Raw genomic sequence first — 20,394 nt, 5'->3', positions numbered from 1 at the left:
CCTCAGCAGGTCTGGCGGGGCACTCCTGTACCGCCATGAGAAGGTTGCAAAGATGGTGATGGCATGTGTCATGCTACACAACATGTGCGTATGTAGAAATGTGCCCATGCCCCCTGACGCAGAACTGCAAGCACCTGAAGATGGTCATGATGAGGGTGGGGATGTGGCAGCACCTCAAGGAGTCCGCGAGGCACAGGAGGGCCGTGACATTCGTCAGCATCTCATTGATGCATGCTTCTAGCACTCACGCCTGGTGGCTGATACATGGACACGGGACTCGTGGCACTGTGTGTGTCTGGTACATGCACAATATGGACTGTACGCCTATGATGGCCTAGTACACAAAGATCATTGTCCACACATCTCATTGGTTGATTGTGCATTGTTTATGGCATATGCGGTATCATGTTGAACACCCTATCGACCCGCCACCCAAGTGAGCCCAACACACCCCCTCCACCCTCCTACCTCCCCCCCAAACACCAGTGTCCAAAGATGCACATTGTCAGTGGGCAGTCGCTATTGCAAGCCCCCTCTGCGGATATCAGGGGCACCCCTGCCTGTGGAGCGCAGGTTCCTCAGAAGATCTACGTTGGGGGCTGCCCTGGACGGAACTTGCAACGGATGATGTCTCTGCCTGCTCACGTCCATGCATGTCCCTAAGGGTTTGTGAGAGCTCAGTGAGCACACGGCGCACTGCGGCAAGTTCGGCACATACGTCTTTGGACGTCGCATGCAGTTCCCCCCTCAGGCTCTCGGTGCTTCTCTCCATTTGGACTCTCAGGCTCTCGGTGCTACTCTCCATTTGGACTCTCAGGCTCTCGGTGCTACTCTCCATTTGGACTCTCAGGCTCTCGGTGCTACTCTCCATTTGTGCCCTTAGTGTCTCTGTACTTCTCTCCATTTCTGCCCTGAGTGTCTCAGTTGATGTTTCTATGTCTGCCTTAGTGCCCCCACATTCATCGGCATGGTCCTTGAGGAGCGTGGCCAGTTGCTGCTGTTGCACGATTAACTGGTCGAGGGACTGTTGCCTCTGCTGGGCCATGGCCATTTGCGGTGGTGTCACAGAGTGGCTGGTCGCCTCATGTTGCCCTGCCACAGGGCTTGTGGGGGATGGCCAGTCTTTGTCTTGTGGGTGCCCCTGCGTGGTATCCTCATGGTGTACGGAATGGAACAGACAGGGGGATTGGGACAGGTCATGGATGGATCTGACTTCGACATCCCCGTCTTCTGTGTCGGAGCATGCTGCCATTAATGGGGTGTCACCTATGGTGCTGCTGCCACCGGAGGCAGTGCCTTCTGTGGCATCCATTGGGGGGACCTGTGGTGCTGCTGTTGTGGGCATGCTGGCTGCTGGGGTGCATGTTGATGTTCCCTCCTCTGTGCTGCCACTTGATTTGTGCTGCTGCCGTGTCTTGATGCGTGCAGCTGAGGTGGAGGGTCTTTGGCCGTTGGTCTTGGCCCTCTTTGCAGGTGTGCTGGTAGGGGTGTCCTGAAGCTCGTCGTTTGGATCGGACCCTGTGGTGGAGTAAAGGAGGGCGAGCGTTATTAATGGGTCTGTGGGAATTGGAATGGCAATGTATCACATGCATTGGGGTGGTACCTGAGGGTGATTTGGGTCGGGGCCTTGGAGGTGCTTTCATTTGTGTGTGGAGTGAGGGTGCAGTTGTTTGGCAGCCTGCAGTTAGGGTGTGCCTGCTGCACGTGTAGTGGGTGTTTTAGGGGTTTTTAATTATTTATGTATTTATTGTGAGTTTTAAAGTGCGCTATCAGGCCAATGTGTGTGGACGTTCTCCTGGCCATGTGTTACTGTTGCGCTATGTGGACACATGTGATTCACATGATTGGACATTGTGGATTTGGCATGGTTTTATTTGGGACACCTACCTGATTCTCCGGATGTCTGCACTCCTTTCTCCATCCCTCCGACTCCCTCTATGCTCTCCATTCCTATGGTGGAGGCACAGATTTCTTCCCAGGGGGTCAACTTGATGGGTGATTCCGATCCTCCCCCGGTGGCTGTGGCAATGTTGCGGTTGGCAGAAAGTATGCTACGGACGCGTATCCGCAGGTCGTCCCATCGCTTTCTGCATTGCTGTGGGTTGCGGGGTGCGGTCCCCACCGCACTTACCCGCTGTGCCACCAGGGCCCATATGGCCTTCTTGTTCGCAAGTGCCGTCCTGGTCATTTGCGTGGAGAAGACGGCGGCGGCATTCTCCTGGAGGGTCTCTGTGAGCACGGTGAGTTCCTCACGGGAGAAGTGGACCTGCCGCTTGCGGTCGCACGCTTTCTTCGCTACTTTTCCCATTTTTCTTGGTTTCACTAGGGTGGATGACGGGTTGGGATGTGTCTCAGGGTAGTGTTTTTAGTGGTTGTGTGGATTTTGTGGTTTTATAGGTGTACGGCGTGTTGTTTCCCGTTCCGGGCCCATGTTTTTACTTCCGTTTCCGTATATTTACGGTCACCGTACTTTCCGGTTGGCGCTCACTGCGGTGTCCGCTAGGATGGGTGGCGGTATTGCACCTAGGGTGCCGTACGGCGGCGGTGTGGGCCGTTTTGGGGTCATTTCCGCCATCGCGGACTTTGCACTTCCGCCATGCCGTGGTGCTCGTGCCCGATGGGTCGGAATGGGCCGCACTTTGCTCCATCGTGCAATGGCGGAAACGCTATTTACGCTGTGGCGGTCCGGTCAGTCGCTTTCCGCCAGGGTCGTAATGAGGGCCAATGAGATAAGTGATCCTGTTTAGCACACGCAGATCATTAACTATTTCACTGCCACTTTTTACCTGAATCGCTCATTCTGGCAAGCGCACAACACTAGCAAACCCGACCACAAACCTATTCCCCAAATTAGTTACATCAAACCATTGATGACTGTTACATTATGGATACCTACTATACAATAGGCTGAAACCTATGACCTTCAAGTCTATGCCCCCGACCTACTCAAATCTAGAGGTAACCCCCTCCATTTGCTCATTATATGTGGAGTCCTCCTGCACTGCGTAACCTGGACCCCCTGCCCACCATACAGGATTCTCAATCCTAGGTGCACCCTCCAAGTTGGCCTACTATATGATGAATAATACTGCAAGGTGATACTTAGGCCTCTCTACCCTAGAGAGAATCTTCAATTCTAGGTGTAGCCTCGACCTAGGTTCGCCATATCTCTAAACCTTTGGCACTGTGAAATATAGGCCTTTTTCCCACTGTACAGGATCCTCTAATCCATGTTTTGACTTCTTCTCTGCCTATCATACGCTGATACCGGCTACAGTAGGAAACCAAGGCCCATCACTACAGGACTCTCAATCCTAGACCCGGACAAATAAGCAATCTTGCAGCCTACGGTACGTATAGCTCACACCACTAGCGTGGACACAGGCCACAGGCACGGCCAAACATCCATGCACGATAGAACACATCTACGACTAAGCACATCCGGCCTAGTTTCACACATAGCTGTGCAGACTGAAACACCTGACGTACCACAACACCTCTGCCACTAGCATACAGAAACCACCACCCAAAAGGACCATGGTTTAGCTGGCCTCACATAGACTCTTTCGACAACAGAATTCTAACCTTCAAGAGCACCCACCCACATGTCTGACCTTTACGGGGCTGCTTAGTCAAGCTTTGCCAGCCATCCAAGTCTTAGAATGGCAAACATGCACACACGCATCTAAGCTAATCCCCTAGAATCTCTAAAGACATTGACTATGGCCACCAAGGGTGTTCAATCTAGGAAAAAGCGCATTGAGGTCACACAAGTGGGGAAAGAGTGTTATATGAATAACAAATACAATACAATACAATACTAACAGACAGCAAATCACCTATTTCCCCCCTTTCTTCTCCACCACATACCCAGTGAGTTCTGGAGTACATTAAGGCATCTGCCTCTCACCCCTTCTCCTAACCTTTACATGACCTCTCGACCCGGGCTCATCCGCTGTCACAACCTCAACTGCTTTAACTAGGCTGATGACACACAAACCATCCTAAGGATTCCCAAATCGACCTCCGACCCTCATCCTGACCTAGCAGCATACTTGGCAGACATTGATCTCTGTATGACGAGTAACCATCTCCTTCTCAAGCCAGGGAAAACATAGATCATGGTATGTGGTAAAACAGCTCTATTCCCACAACCATCTCCAAGGCCACACTTGCTTGCCCTCCCACCTCTACCTCTGTCAAAAACCTTGGCTGAACAACGGACTCTGACCCAACTCTGTCACCCCCCATTTACAATGTATCCAAATCCTGCCACTTACACCTTAGGCTTCTGAATCACATTTTCCCTTACTTCACCTACCCGGATAGACTGGTGGCAATTATGTCCATTATCATGTCCAGACTTGTCTATGCAAATGCCATATGCCTGGGTGCACCGACCTACAAACTAAACAAACTCCAAAGAGTCAAAAACTCTGCAGCCAGACTGAGTCTTGCCCTTGGGCAAAGGGATAACATTTCACCAGCTCACCGCACCTTACACTGTCTCCCGATTTGACGATGGCGCACCTTCAAAACCCTCTGCATTACTCACTGAGCTGTGCACAAAGCCGGCCGGAAATACGGACAAGAAAAGATTACACCATACCTGCCTACCCGCACTCTAAGGTCAAGCACAGCCCTACTCTTAGTGATCAACCAGGATCAGAAGGTCCACCTACTCAACCCTGGCCCCAACAATCTGGAACTCACTGCTCCCCCTCATTCGACACATGCAAGACTACATGGTATTCCAGGAAGCACTCAAAACCTGTTTCTTCTGCTAAACAGTGCAAAGGAACCATCTGGCCTTTGCTGCTCCAGGAAAGCATGCCTCCCGACTGACCCTCTGCTGCTAAGAAATGGCCTTGAATCCAGTACAGACAGGTACGAATTCCCAGGACATGGTACCTGGTTACCAGTAACATTTGTGTTTAAAGTTATGATCGTGTTGGCCCCTTACATGTTTGGCAATGCATACCCGGTAGCATCCATGCACCTATGTGATGACTGTGTTTACCCTTTATTTGTCTGGAAATTAAGGCCCGGGACTCTGAACCCTGGGTGTAGTAGCACTTATGTTCTAACGCTATGATTAGGCTGGCTCTTTATCTTTTACTGCATATGTACTATGCTCTCAGATCAGGTGATGGCTTTGCCAAGTTCATTTCTTGTAAGGAATAATGATGCAATGTTGCTCACAACTCAAACCGTAAACTACAACAGGAACACTCATCCTTCTACTGTAAACAAATACCTGGGACTCAGAGAACCCTGGACCAATTAGCACTTATGTTCTATCAGTATGACTCGTCTGGCTTTTGTTTCACTGGCATGTACTCCGCTCTTAACTCAGGTGAGGACTTTGGCGAGGCCATCTCTTGTAAGTGACAACGATGAGCTGTTGCCTACAACTCAAACTGTATACTACACCTGGTATACTCAGCCATCCAAAGCACCTGGAAATGTCAGACAGAAACAGCACTAATAGCACCACCTGGATTAATCACTGGACTGTTCAGATTCATACAATACCCATCCACATATTTAGAAAGTACTTTTAATTCCCAATGACCAGACCTGTATGTATCTGCTTATTGTTTTAACCAACAAGCAACTACCTGCTGAGGTAATCAAATGGATGGCGGACTGTTGATCTGGGATTGTTTGGCCCAGTAATGCACGAGGACTGTTTCCAGTAGAATGGCCATTACCCTCTGGTACAGCAGGTCTGGGAAACGGCCAAACTCAACATTGATTATATTGTAAGCAAGAGAGAGGTAAAGCCATGCTGGGCGAAACAGAATTGAGTCCACAATAGACAGAGAGGTTCCTAGAGAACTAAACACCAAACCTCTATAATAGGGAGAAAAAGTTCATTCGGCAAGCACAGGAAGGTAATCAGGACCAGGGAGCTGCCTCCAACTGCATGAACACTCACACAAACCTTCTAATATGCTGACTCTCTCCTCTACACCATAAAACAATAGAATAAGGCTATACCTATGATCAATTTTGGCCTAGCCACTCACATAGTTATACACCACCATGCACATCACAATGATATTTAGAATGCAGCTATTCCCCATGATAAAATCGGCCTAGCTAAACACATAACCTCATGTACAGCACAACCTCTGCTAGGATGCAACTACCCCCAAGCCAATTCTGCCTAGCTGCACACATACAGCTGGTCTCACACAACCCTCACACTACTCCTAGCATTAGAATGCAGCTACCTACCACAAAACTTGGTCTAGCTGCACACAGTGTGCGTGCACACACGCACTTCTTACTACTGTACTTTCTCTACTGATCTGGACTACCTTTTCCGAGGGCATTCAACCCACAGCGCGTTGAGATCATACCAATGGTGAAAGGTGCTATACAAATGCCCAATAAGATAACTTGCATAAGATATTCAATTGGATTAGTTGTTGCTCACTGAAACTAGAACTGGTATGGTGTATAAACTGTTTGCATGTTACACTGAACCCTAGTCTGAAAATGAAAGACCATAAGCATTACAGGATAGACTTGCAGAAGGGAGCCTTAAATTGTACTTACTGTTCCCTATACAGCAGCATTAAGGGCTTTCTAGCTTTAAGCAAAGGCTTATCACATTCAACGTAAATGTATGAAGAGTGGCCTGGGATTGTCTCAATCCACTCCTATTGCGTACTTTTGAATAGATTGTGCTCTAACATCACATAGCAGACTTGTGAGCGCTGTACTGCAAGCTATTATACCAAATTGCATAATTCTACTGAGAGATCTTTGAATACATCTATTAGAGAACACTTATTTGCTGAGATTAAGGATTTGACAGGGGTTTCCAGAAATATGGAAAGGACTTTAAAGCATGGCTGAAGAGCCATGGAATTGATTTAGAACAGACGGCGAGTCCAACAATTTTGAAGCAAATTCACAAAAAATATAACGAATAGACCCACACGGTCCATCCGGTCCACCCATACTCACCTTCTAACGATACCCAGATTCAAATTACAAAAAGCATGGGGTAACAGTTTCCAGGTGTTAGCTGCTAACCATTGGAACTCCTTGTCTTTGGCATTAAGAGCTGAACCGTCCTTTTGGATCTTTAGCCAACATCTGAAAACTTGGCTCTTTGCACATGAGCGGTAATCTACCGTTGCTTTCTGCATCTAATTGTATCTGCACTGTAATGAAATGTCTTTCCCTACTCCAACAACACTGTAATTTTCAAGGAATTTACCCAGATACCCGGCCCGCTTTACAAATGCATAAATAAATAATAAATATTCTTACTGAAGTTAGTAAACATCATACAGCTTTTGATGGTCTTACTGACAGAGCTCTTTCAAAATAACGTTTAGCACAAAAGGTGGATATGTTTACCTGCCCTAATTAGATGGGCAGATTTCAAAGTCTAAACTACATAAGACTTGTGTGCAACTATTGACAACGTTTTGAATCAATGGGGCAGAGTGTGGCATCTCTTGATCAACACGGTTTTGTTGCTTTTGCAGCAAAATAGACAGCATAACAAATACAAATATTAATTTCCAACATTTAAGGATTAACAAAACAGAATAACAAGCAAAGACTGTAAGACTGTAACTAGGCAAATGAATTGGAATATCTGGGTCGTCGCTTATGCCCTGTACAGATTTTCCAATTATACTGAGCTTTCCAGAAATGCGGGAAATTGTGAACATGTGAAAATTGTAATTGTAAATATTGTTTTATATGTAACCGCTATGTGACCAGGTTATCATGCAAGTGTAGCAAATAATTGAATTTAGGTTGTAATTTAGGTTGTTTGATTGTTCATATTTATGAAAGGCTGTCGTAACCAGCACTGAAGGATCTCCACAATGGAATAATAAGCACAATCTGTAACTAAGCACTTTAATTAGAATACGTGCTGTGGCTTGTGCGCTGTACACATGTATTCATTATACCGAGGTGTCCAGAAATGTGGTTAATTGTGGAAAAATGATTATTGCTATTGTAAATGAACATAACCGTTATATGAAGTCATCTTGCAATGTAACAAAATCTTAACTTAGGTTGAATCACTGTATGTATGAAATGATATTGCAACAAACTATACCAATGCAAATGTAATCTACATATAATCTTAATTCACGATGCATATTTTATGTATAAGAAACGCATATACAACATATGCTTTTTCGTGCTTATACCTCATGTGAATTTCAGTAGGAATTTAGAGCATTTTCTAGAGACTAAGGGCCGATTCATGGAATATTTGCCCAGTTCAAAGTGAATTTACACTGCTGAAAAGTGGTTGCACTATGTGATCTTTGACAATATGATTCTATGAATATGAAACACATCCCATTCCAAATGTCAGTATGCATTACTCTCAATATTTGTTTCAAAATGTTATTTATACATTTCTATATTTCCTACCTAAAAGAAAGGACAACCATTTTCAGTCCAACAGAGATTGCTGGCATGGTTGAACGTTCTTTTATCTGGCAAGGGGGCTTGTGCCCAACAGTGTTTAAAGTGTGTTGTCCATGGTTTGGTATTTAACAACAAACTTCAAAGGCATGATTAGTGTGGTAGAAATACAGATTATTATATAAAGTTAAGTGGGATATTCAATTTCGGATTATAAAGCTTATAGGCTACCTGTTCATTGGGCAGCAGATGGGCAACATAAAACCTTTGTATATTTTAAAAACTGAATGCTGATATGTTTTAGATGTCTGACATTTCATGCATTAGTAACTGGAAAAGGGAGAGGCCAATTCCTAACTGAGGGCCAGACAAAGGTACAGACCATCAGAATGTTGACGGATTTAGGAAATAGGAAGTTCCTGAGAACAGAGAAGATGGCCAACGTGTCCCTTCTTCAACAGTTTGCCTCATCTGACTAATTCATGCTCATCCACTTCTTCAGAGAAATGGCACACTAGGCATCGTCGAGAAATGTCTGCTACATTTTTGATTTGTGTGGAAGCACTAGATCCATCTTTCTTGCACTCGAGTATGTTTCCTTCTGCAATTAAATATTTTTTCAAAGGACGGAATTCACTAATAGTTTTTTTAGACACAATGATGTTTGATACAAATACCTGTAAAATGTGCTTCATGCATATCCCAGGAATGATAACCTGGAAAAGAAAATAGGCAGTCAAAGAAGTCGAGTAACTTATTTTACAACACAATGTGAACACTAAAAATAGACAATACACATTGTTAAATAAATTATCTAAAAATAACTAGGTACACCATTTGAATTTATATTGATTCTGTCCAAATCTATGATTTGTTTTAAAAATGTGTTTTCTGTGCATTCAGTAGTACTCGGGAAACCTCATGTACCTCTCTCCTTATCAATTAGTTTCCCTGACGTCTTCACTGAACTATTTCCATTCATGCACGTTTTCTTTTATTTCAAGTGCCTTGCAAACCTCTTCAAGGCTTCTCATTTTCTCTACAACATAATTCTTCTTGCCAGAAGTGGTGTTATTTGTGCATTACTGAATTTTATGTTTGTTTTAAATGTAATACTAAAGTTAGCTAATTCTAAATCTTCAGTATTCTTCACTATTGCTGAATGATTTGTACTGTGCACAGTCAAATAATCTGACACGAGTATGCAAGCCATCTCTTTAATAATAATAACATACTCACGTGTTTACATAAGACGTTCTCTAATATTTCTGCTTCTGTTGTAATATCAGATTCTCATTTTATTAGCCTCTGAAGGATGAAGTAATTACTGTTTGAATTCCAATCTCTGATTACAAGTTGCACAAATATCCCCGTGGCAAGTAAACAACTGATCTAGTTTAACAGCTCAAACATGTAGCAAGTGGTACCACTCCGCAGCATTTGCTTTTATTGTCATGTGCACATAATTAAAATCACTTATCATCTTGTTTGGAAAATATTTCTGACATGTGTCAGTTAGTGTTTTCTCTGATATAAAACTGTGATGCAGACAATGGAACCTCTGGTCTAAGCCATTAATTTAAGCAGGAAGGATCTTCACTGAACACAACCTAAGCACACATACAATGACTCCACCTACTATCTGGCTTTCATGCTGCTTCAGAATGGATGATGTTGCTAGATTCTTTCAACCAGCTGCCCACAGTGTAAATTTAACTTTAACATTATGATTTGGATTTACTTATGTACATACAACTATTTTCTAAAAAAAACACAGTCCATGTTAAACACAGTTTCCAGTCCACAATGCACAATATACGGTATTAGGTCAAAAAAACGTTTTCAAGAGAACAAAAAAAAAAGATTCATTTACAAAGAGTGCTCTGTGACCGCAGGGGCTGACAGGCGCGGAGTATTGGGTGAGTGAATGTGGGGCTGTGTGTGTGCGTGTGTGTAGTAAGTATAATACTTAATATATTTACTATTATTATTACTGGGTCACTATTCTGAAACCCAGCTATTCAATAAGATGGCAGTAGTTACACCTCACAACCAACGAACTTTGTTACTCCACTCAATACTAACAGTAGTGATCTCATACTGTGCTCCAATGCGGCATATATCCAGTTAGGTGCAGGTCTACCACGCCTATACTGCCCCAGACACCATGCCATACCATGCCCCACTTCATTTCTGCCCACCACACCAACCTTCATCACGACACCATTTCTGCCCACCACACCAGCCTTCATCATGACAACATCCACTACCTCGAGAACACAAACCTCTACGCCTCTCCTAGGCACAGCCTGCTACCTTAGGCTCTCTTCCAGAACCTACGCTCCCACGCACCAGACCTTTACTAGGAACCATAAGAAAAACAAAGCTTTCCTCACGCACCACCAAGAATCCCACCAATTCCCACATCCACAGAGACTCAACTAGCCACCAAGTGACTTGCAACCACACATCTAACTTGTGCAGCTCACAGGCACACCCCAAACCCAAAAAATAATCACCAGAATATCCAATGCAGCACCCCAAATCCATTACCTTTACCTATAACCCACACTTGCTGCTCCCCACCACTCACTGAACCCTTGAAGGGTGCCCTACTCAATGTCAGATCCTCAAGCGCACACGCCATTGACATTCATTATCGTATTCTTGAATATAAATTGGACTTCCTTGTAATAACATTTGTGATGTCATCTTTGATGTCCTGGGTGTTAGTCTTAGCAGTGCATGGTGGTGGCGCGAGTTATGGTTGCTTAGCTTACCAGTACTGGCGAATTTCAGGGGATTTTCAGTTTTACTTGGAACCATAAGGTCCCTTTAACAAAGTTTTTTTACTGAATTTCATAGGTTTTTAGTAGCGCAACTTAACCATAACCTCCCTTTATCAATGTTTTTTTTTTTACTGAATATACATTTTCGTAGTGTGAATTTGATAGATGTTTACTACGATTCCCTTACTTTATATACATGTAGCATAGAACATACCAAACACCCCGCTAATGATTTTGATGTCCGCGGACGGTCACGGACGACATCAACACTACCCAAACACTCGGGGGGTATGTAAAATTGTTCTATCATACCATATAAACACTGCACAAGTTCAAAAAGCAGGACATAAACACATTATACATAATAATAAATAAGCAGTGGAACCTATATATTTAACACACCATCCAGCAATTGAAATACGCTATGTAATAAAAATGGATTATACCATAACAAAAAAGATATACCTCCAACATAATTCCTTCACAGAAACTGCAGAGCTAGAAGCAACAATAGACCTACACAACACAATGAATACAACTTACCAGAAACTAGTAAGTAAACTTCATTTTCTCTATATATTGCTCTACTTTTTGTGTGAGGTACAGTAAAAGTGATATATTTTTGTTTTTCACACATAAATGTGCAGTACTTTGGAGTGGCTGGAAGAACATTTTCCACATGAGGAAATGTCTGAAGACAGAGATAATAATGGTAGACACTTGTCTATACAAGGAAATTAATAATCATTACCTAATGTGTACTTAACATACATATGTATATTTTTTACAGACCATACAAAGATTGAAAATATGACTCCAAAAGACACAATGGAAAAGACTCCAACGCATTGAACAGAAAGTAGACAATCTTAAGGAAAATTTCAATAGTTTAAAAAAGTTAGTGGAGGACCACATCAAAGAACAAATTAAGTATCATTGTCCCACCTGTACCTGTGCCCCCTCACCATGTCCCAGTGAACTATCCCCAAACCGTGAACAACAAAATAAACGTTTTGATGAGATTTCCATCCCTTCATCCCCTCCCATCCATCCTCTCCAAACCCCAAATTCCGCTATTTTTGTATCAGTTTCTGCTTCCCCCTCTCTTTCATAATTTGTGTATATGTGAATAAATAAAAAAAGTTATGTTTCTTGTAATTAAATTCTTTCTATCTTATAATTTTTTTTAAATCAATTAAAATGTTGCCGTAATTAACAAAATATGGATTTCCTAAGGAAACTACACCTCTCTGTACCGTGCGCAACCAAGATGGAACTGTTCTTAGAACACACCAGCTGTCCGGGATGTCCGTAAATCAACAAAATGGAGGTGTCCTAAGGAACTATACCTGTCCGTACCGTTCGCAACCAAGATGGGACTGTCTGTAGAACATGCGCGGTGTCCGAGATGTCTGTAGTCAAACAAAATGGAGGTGTCCTAAGGACACTATACCTGACCGTACAGTCTGCAGAACATCTACGCACATGCGCACCATACCTATAAGTCCTGCGAACATTGCGCCTGTCCGTAACTGTCCGTCTCACTTGTGTCGCACTTTTAATTAGTTTCAGGACCCGAACACTGTCCGTAGAACACCCGTGCGCATGCACACGACTGCTCCTGCGCATTTGCTGTCCTGCGGAGACCCGTTCCCTTCACGACGTGTTCCCGACGTCATCATGTGACCGCACCCACGGTGAGAGTGTGTCCTAATTTGTGGACTCTGTCGGGATACCCAACATTTTAAAATAACTTATTCAGACAATCCAAATTATTTCACAGTAAAAAATCACCATTTCACATGTCCCATACAAAGGCCCTGGCTTTCCACATATTTTTTGTAACTTTTTTAATGCTTTTGTGTGTTCGACATGTTTTCGAGGCGCTCCCCTCCACCCCTATAAAAAGCTACACCCCAGAGCTGATCTTCATTGTACTTCTGGCTATTGCAGATTGATGTTTGCTGCCTTTAGTGCTCTAGCTGAGATTACCTCACCAACCGTAATAGCATCCATGGCTGCTGTTGCTAAATCAGCCTCAGCACCACCCCCAAACCCTCCACCACCACCACCTCCCCAATGGCCTGCAGAGGGGAATAGGCATGAGGATGTAGAGAATGAGGATGAAGAGGATGAAGAGAATGAGGTGGAGGAACTCCCTACTACCAGCACTCGGTGGGAGTCTTGAGTGTGGCGGTTGTTTGCTGTTCATGGTAACGTACCGAAAGCACGTGCGAACAAGGTCACCTGTAACCAGTGTAAATTGGTGCTAACTCATGGAGATGTGCTTCGTACAGCTTTGGTACGACATCCATGAAGCGACACCTAACTTCGTTCCACGGTACGGACATTCGCAAGGTTGTACCTTGTAAAGAACGTAGTAGGTTGACAGCATCCTCTGTTTTTGATCCTCTCACCACAAGAGACACTCCTGTGGGAGAGTGCAGCTGCTTCACAGGCCATTGGTGATCTTGTTGACCCTTACCTTTCGAGGGTCACAATATTGTGTATGTACTGTGTTAGGGAGAATTCTCTCATAAGGCTAATTTCCCAAACCTAGTGAGTCACCCAGCAGCTTTGCTGGATTTTTTTTTTTTCCTCCTGCTAAGAGTGAGACTCTTTTCCTCCCACTCTTAGGCATGATTTGAGGTATATCTTTGACCATTTGTGTGCTTATGGGCTATGGGGTCTTTTACTCCATAGGGTATCATCTATTTTTGGTTCCATGTAATAATGTCGCCGCAAAAATCTCGCCATGCAAAAATAACGCCGAAAAATTGCTGTTTTTTGTGGCGACATTATTGCAACTGTAACCCCCACATTTTTTTTTTTAAATGTTTTTTTTTGTTTTTTGTTTTTGCCCCTGTCACCATATATATGGTCACCCATATAATATCGCTGCAACCTTTTCCCAGCGATATTATTTACGGCGACCATATATATGGGGATAATATTACCTGATACCCTATTTTTGTGTATGTGTTACACAGCACCCTCAGTGCAGTAACACAGGGGTGTCATAGTGACCCCCCTAACATAGACACCATACCCTGGGACTGACTAGTGTCTTCCAGGGCATGTAAAGTCACCATTGACTTTACTAGTCCTAAATTGTGAACAGAACCAGCACAAACCATCATATTGTGGAAGTACTGGAAGGGGTTAATTATATTGCCCCTGGGTCTGTTTTCAAGGGGCACTGTCCAGTTTCTGGCTGGTGGCAGTGGTTACCACGCAAAATTTTCCACCAGAATATTTCCTATGGGATTTTCCCATTGATTTTAAACGCACCACTTTTTGGTGCAATGTTAAAGATACCGCCTGTTTATTTATTTAATATTAAATCAACGGTTGGGTCTTTTTGCCAGAACTCTTTTCTAAAATGGCGTTAGTGTCCGTCTCTGTAACTCTAACCAAGGTCGAGTCCTTTGTTCCACTTTTTGGCAGGCTTCTCCACAATGATGCCACTCTTTCTGGGTTCTGCAGGATGTGTGGGGAGGAGAATTGGCACCCTGGACTGCGTTGCCTTAGCAACCCAAGTCGCACTCTATTCTGATTGGCCCAGTGGTGAGCCGCCCGTCTCACCACTTAGCATGTTTGAGTGACAGCTAGGCTGTTGAATGGGGGGTTTTCTGCATAAAAGCAGGGCCTTTGGGACTGGAACTTCAGAGGTTGCCACAGGACCTAACAATCCAAAGAGGGAAGAAGTTGTGCCATCTGCAACGACGACAGCACTGGTGGGGCCCTCCTGCAACGACCTCACCAATTTCCCGATGACAAGAGGAGATCTTCTGCTGGAAGAGTCTTCTCCCTCTGAGCTGGTGGGATCAACCAGTTCGCCACTTCACCTTCCAAAGACGTCTCTTGGTCGAGTCACCCATGCCAAGCACCCCGGCGACCGGATAGCCAAGCTTCACCACTTTGGAACGCACCCTTTACTGACGAACTCCGCGGCTGGTCTCTTGCCTGGGCAGTGCAACGACTACAAGTTTCCTCCTCGATGAGATCTTCTCTTCCCCTGGTCGTAACCATGACTTGCATCCACTGCCAGGAACAACTGCCGCCGCTAGAGCTTCCTCTTTCTTTAAGGTACTGTGTTCCACCTGGCCTCCCTTTCTTCGGATTGCTAAAGGTGACCCTTAAATCATTGGCTTTCCAACTGGGTTGGCTCCAGACCTTCTAACTTTACTTCTCGAATCACCCCATCCTCTTTTGAAAACTTTGCAAAGACTTTTAGTGCATTTTAAACCGTGTGATCCTGGGCACATTTTGCTTTGCTCCATTTAAAGTGGGCCTGGCCTATGAACTTTGGCTCTACAGTGTATACTGCCTTTACTGACTTGCTTTGGACTTAGAAAAGTGTTGGAAATTTTTTATTTCTATGTTCTGCCTTTTTCTCTCCCTTTAACCTAATTATTGGAGTGCCATCTAAGTTACGCGCTCACCTCTGTTTTGACAAAAAGTGGTGTTTTAACTTAGACGTGTCTAGTAATTGCTAGGGGAGGTGTAAATACTTTTCTGATTGTGTTTTGGACTTGCTTTGACTTATAGTGCTAGTGTATTTTCTAAAGTGTGTGTTAAATAAATAATTATATACTTTTGATACAAAGCTCTTGTCAGTGTTTGCTTGTTCCACTGTGTTTTTGTCCCTATTGTGTATACTCTATATACTGCCTTACTCTTCTTGAGAGAATACTGACTGCTCAGCCACAGCTACCAGGTAAATCTGGGTGGTGCAGACTGCTACCAATTGGGTATACTGCTTAATCCTGTAGTCTTAATCTTTTTGCAGTGTTCCCCAAGGGAACTGCACAGGATTCTGCCTAACATACTGCGACACAGTACTCTGCAGGGGGGAGAGTCTTCGAAGCGCTTTCGAGACTACAGTAACAGACCACCAGAAGACCTGCTACCTACCTAAATAGTTTCCACCCTTAATCTTTCTCTCTCCACCTGCCCTTTCTTATCCCTGTGGTGGTGTCCCTTCCTTATCCTCCTTTCCCCTCCTCTGCTAGTGTGTAAAAAATCCCCAAAAATATAATCAAAAAAAGGCTCTTTTCAGAGCCGCCTTTCTCAGTTTAAAAATAGAACTTGCAAGTAAACGATGTAGGACCCTGCACATTTTTTTAAAAGTCCGCACACAGTCCTAGGACAGACAACATTTTGGGGTGCAACCGTAGCAAAACTAATGCACTTTTCTCTGGGAGTAAGTGGTGGCTCTGAAAAGAGCCTTTTGGTGGTGTTTTCTGTGTTTGAAAAACTTGGATTCATCAACATGTAATGCAAAATAGGTGACTATAATTCCAAAAAAGGTTGCAATGCATTTTGTACATTTCGAAGAAAAATCTGATCGCCAGCATATATAAGATGGACACCATCTCTGTGAAAAATGAATGTGCTATGAAACATAATATTTTCATTGTGGAAAGAGGACATGCCAACATCTCTTAGAAAGACACAAACAGCCTTATTGACATTGTGCCTCGCTTTCTCCATTTGTGGACCAAATGAAGAAGAACGCAGCCACATTTATCTTTGCGCAATACGAGAAATAACCTCTTGGGAATTTGGAAACATGTCCATGACCCTCTCAAGTCCTTCTTTCATTGTAAATTGCAAAGAAATTTCAGACACATGTCCTACATTGTTCCCTCCACAATGAATTATAATTATGTCAGGATGACGCTCTGTCTGTAAAGTAGCACAGAGAAGTACCAAGTCCAGCCCCTTCATTCCACGCACTCCATGCCAGTACACTTCCACATGAGGGAATCCAAGATCTTCAGATCCACCACAATGTTGTGCATGCACCTCCAACCAATGTATCCTTGAGTCTCCCAAAATCCAGATAATCTGTTATCTGTTAAAAGACATCCTCACTAAATCTCTCCATGCACAACACACCCACTAAACCTTACTGACCAATCCCTAGCTCTGCCCATTCTCATTTGCATGCCTCTCCACTCCAGAATGCCCGTATGTAATAAGCGCTGTCTGCAGACTACTGCCATGTCCGTGGACATGTAGAACATCTGAGCGTGGCAAATGTACATTTAAATAATGTTCCCCATTTCCCCTTTAAGATGTGCTCTAAAAAGAGCTGTTTTTTTGTATTTTTTGCAGATGTCTGACAGAAACTTGTTATTTTGTATTTTTTGGGGGGTTTTTCTTCTTATTTTACAACTAAAATCTTCACATAACCTGTTCCAAAGCAACCCTTACATTCCAAAAGAACATGGCATTTCCCAAAAAAGATAAAGAAACACCACCTGCTTCAAAATAAGCCACATTACTCGATACAATATTCTCATTGTTACAGAAAAACATACCAGCTCTTAGCATGAAAGCACACATGCCTCAATTGATTGCACACCTAGCAATGTTTTGATGAGGACAAAAAACAGAACTGTTGTCCCATATTGCTCTATGTAGTAATGCATAAAAAAATACTTTTGCATTTGGAAAGATGTTGATTACTGCTTGAACCAACTGTTCCAAATCTGCCAACAAAGTAGGGGAACTAATGTAGCCCAAATGGAAAGCACCATAGTGCAAAACTACCACATGCGGACTGTTTATCCTACGCATATCTCTACAAACTTGGAGAATTGCCTCTACATTGCAGTCAGTCACAGCGCTCCACACCACCGCCACTCCTCTAACATCGAAATTGCTTGCCACATGCCTGCATTGAGAATACTGCTGTAAACCATGGACAAACATATCTTCGAGCATCAACACCCTGACTTTCTCCACCTCTGCCATCTTCACTACACCCACTCTCTTTCCACACAAATCAACATCAACATCTGATTGGCTGATCCCTACAGTCCCCTTTCCATGCTGGATTTGCTAGAAAACCCTGTATGTGGCACGCCCTACCGCAGACAGTCGAGGTGTCCGCGCGGCATGTAACTCTTAGCCAGCCCTTCCACACTTTCCACATCACTCTCGATTCCATTCCCTCATTGGATACAGCTAAGAAATCACACAACCATCCACCAATGACATCCAAGACCTCTACATCCAACTCCGTCATCAGAGTTCCGCACTTCAAATGTACTGTTGATCACTCTGAATACAAGTCTCATATCATTGGAAAGCACCTATTACAAAAACTACTGAACAAGTCTTGAAGATTTCTACTTACAGCTCCATGCATATCCACATGCATGATTAGAAAGTACAGGTATGCATACTTTATTCATAGTACATGTACAACTCTTATGATTCCATATAAACAGAGTAATACCACTAAAAATGTCACGGCTGTCAATTTCACAATGAGTGTAAATGGTAAATTTGGCACACAGAGGTACTAAGCCATCCGCTCACCTTGGCGATTGTAGACTCCAACCGGAAGACTCAAAGCAGATAGGAAGATTACCCTGAACAAATCCTGACACCTCCGCCCGAGGTAAAGTAACCCGGGTGAGGAAGCAGGATTCCCAGGGAAACCCTCTAATGGGAAGAAAACCCTGGACGACTTCCAAGCACGGTGGTCCAGTTGACGGCAGTGGATAGGACAGCTCCGGCAGGAACCCTCAATGGTAACCTCAGAAATCTGATCTGTCGATTTGAACAAGGGAAGAAGCAGAGGAAAGTTTAGAGGAGAGCGCCAGGTAAGAAAAGAAATAAAGAGGTAATGGAAAGCTTCTCACCATCCGAAGATGGATTAGGAGTGATATCCGGAGCTTAATGGAGTAGGTGAGCTTCGGGAGAATCTAGATCGGGATAAATGGGAATAAGATACTGCGGTAGAGGTACGAGAGCCCCTAAAGAGTGGGAGACTTACTCAGCTGGAAGGGAGGCAGAGACGGGAATCAAAGGAGAGTAATCCGTGGAACCGAAGGCGAGCGGGATGAACGGGGATGGAGAAACCGGGGAGAACATTCTACAGAGGATCGAAAAAGACAGATAAATCAGAATTGTTAGTTTGAAGAGAAAACAAGTGAGTTAGGAGAGAGAGATTCAGTAGCGAACTCACGGAGCGCCAAAGGCAGAAGCGACGCAAATTGCCGGTCGCTTGGTTTCCGTATAAAGGGTCACATGATCTCCATGCCACACGTGATCGTCTGTTCGCACGGTATGGGAGCGTGCAACAACTAGACCGCTGCTAGTCGGATGAGGAGAAAGGGAAACCACCCGCCTAGCGGGATGAGTAATCAAGGCACCACACAGACGGGTTCGAGCCCATATAGACCACTTGCGATGAGGTGTAACAAAAAATGCATAGCCAATACATACATGCCAACGCTCCCAATTTAAGCGCGACACTCCGATTTTTCATTGAAAAATCACACTATTTTTTACTGTCTCCCACATAACCTATACATACATGCCATCCCTCCCGATTTATGCGCGAGACTCGATTTTTCATTGAAAAATATCACAATTTTTTACTGTCTCCCGCCTAAAATATTGCTAATCCCAATGCAATCGTATGCGAAAAATAAATGTTCCCGATTGCTATGGTGAAATCTCCCTCTCAGGTGCTCCCGATTGTTTCTATGTCTAGTTACAATATGACATTATTCAAATTTTTCCCATCTACTATAATGAACTATCACTTCCAAACCTCTCTGCTATCTACAACACAGCTGTAAAAAAAGAAGTGAATTTCATGACCTTAAATTTCTACTCATTTGCGAAGCATGTTGAACTAACATACTGTAAATAACATATAAAGGCTGCACATAGTGAAATGAAATGCATGCAAACACTATATACAGATATCAAACAAAAATACTAACACAAAAACATAAAAATGAATGTGTACATTAACATCAGTGCTATAAACACACAAAATTGCTAACTTCTTCCTTTTACATTTACAGTGAAGACCACTCTCCTGAAAATCAGCATTGTCTAAACTACAAACAACATATGCGAAGAAACCTGCTCATTCCACAAAAAAAGTAAGTACTAACTTTATATTCTTACTGTTCCTCAAAGACACTGTGTGTTTCATTCATGTAATTTGCGCATCAAAAAAAACCATTGATCTCTGAACCATTCTGCCCACAAATCCCCATTTATTAAACAGAGATTAGCAGGCAGAATGGCACACAAATCCCCATTTTTTGGAACACAAATACTCAACCCTTACAATGTTAGTACTACAAAACAAAGAACTGTTTCAATTTTATACCATTATGTTTATTTTTAATGCTTCTCCTTACCACTAGCT

The sequence above is a fragment of the Ambystoma mexicanum genome, chromosome 2p, assembly GCF_040938575.1.
Source record: "Ambystoma mexicanum isolate Mex_15411 chromosome 2p, UKY_AmexF1_1, whole genome shotgun sequence".
Classification (NCBI taxonomy): domain Eukaryota; kingdom Metazoa; phylum Chordata; class Amphibia; order Caudata; family Ambystomatidae; genus Ambystoma; species Ambystoma mexicanum.
The sequence above is the reverse complement of the archived record's forward strand: the minus strand, read 5'-3'. Positions refer to the sequence as shown.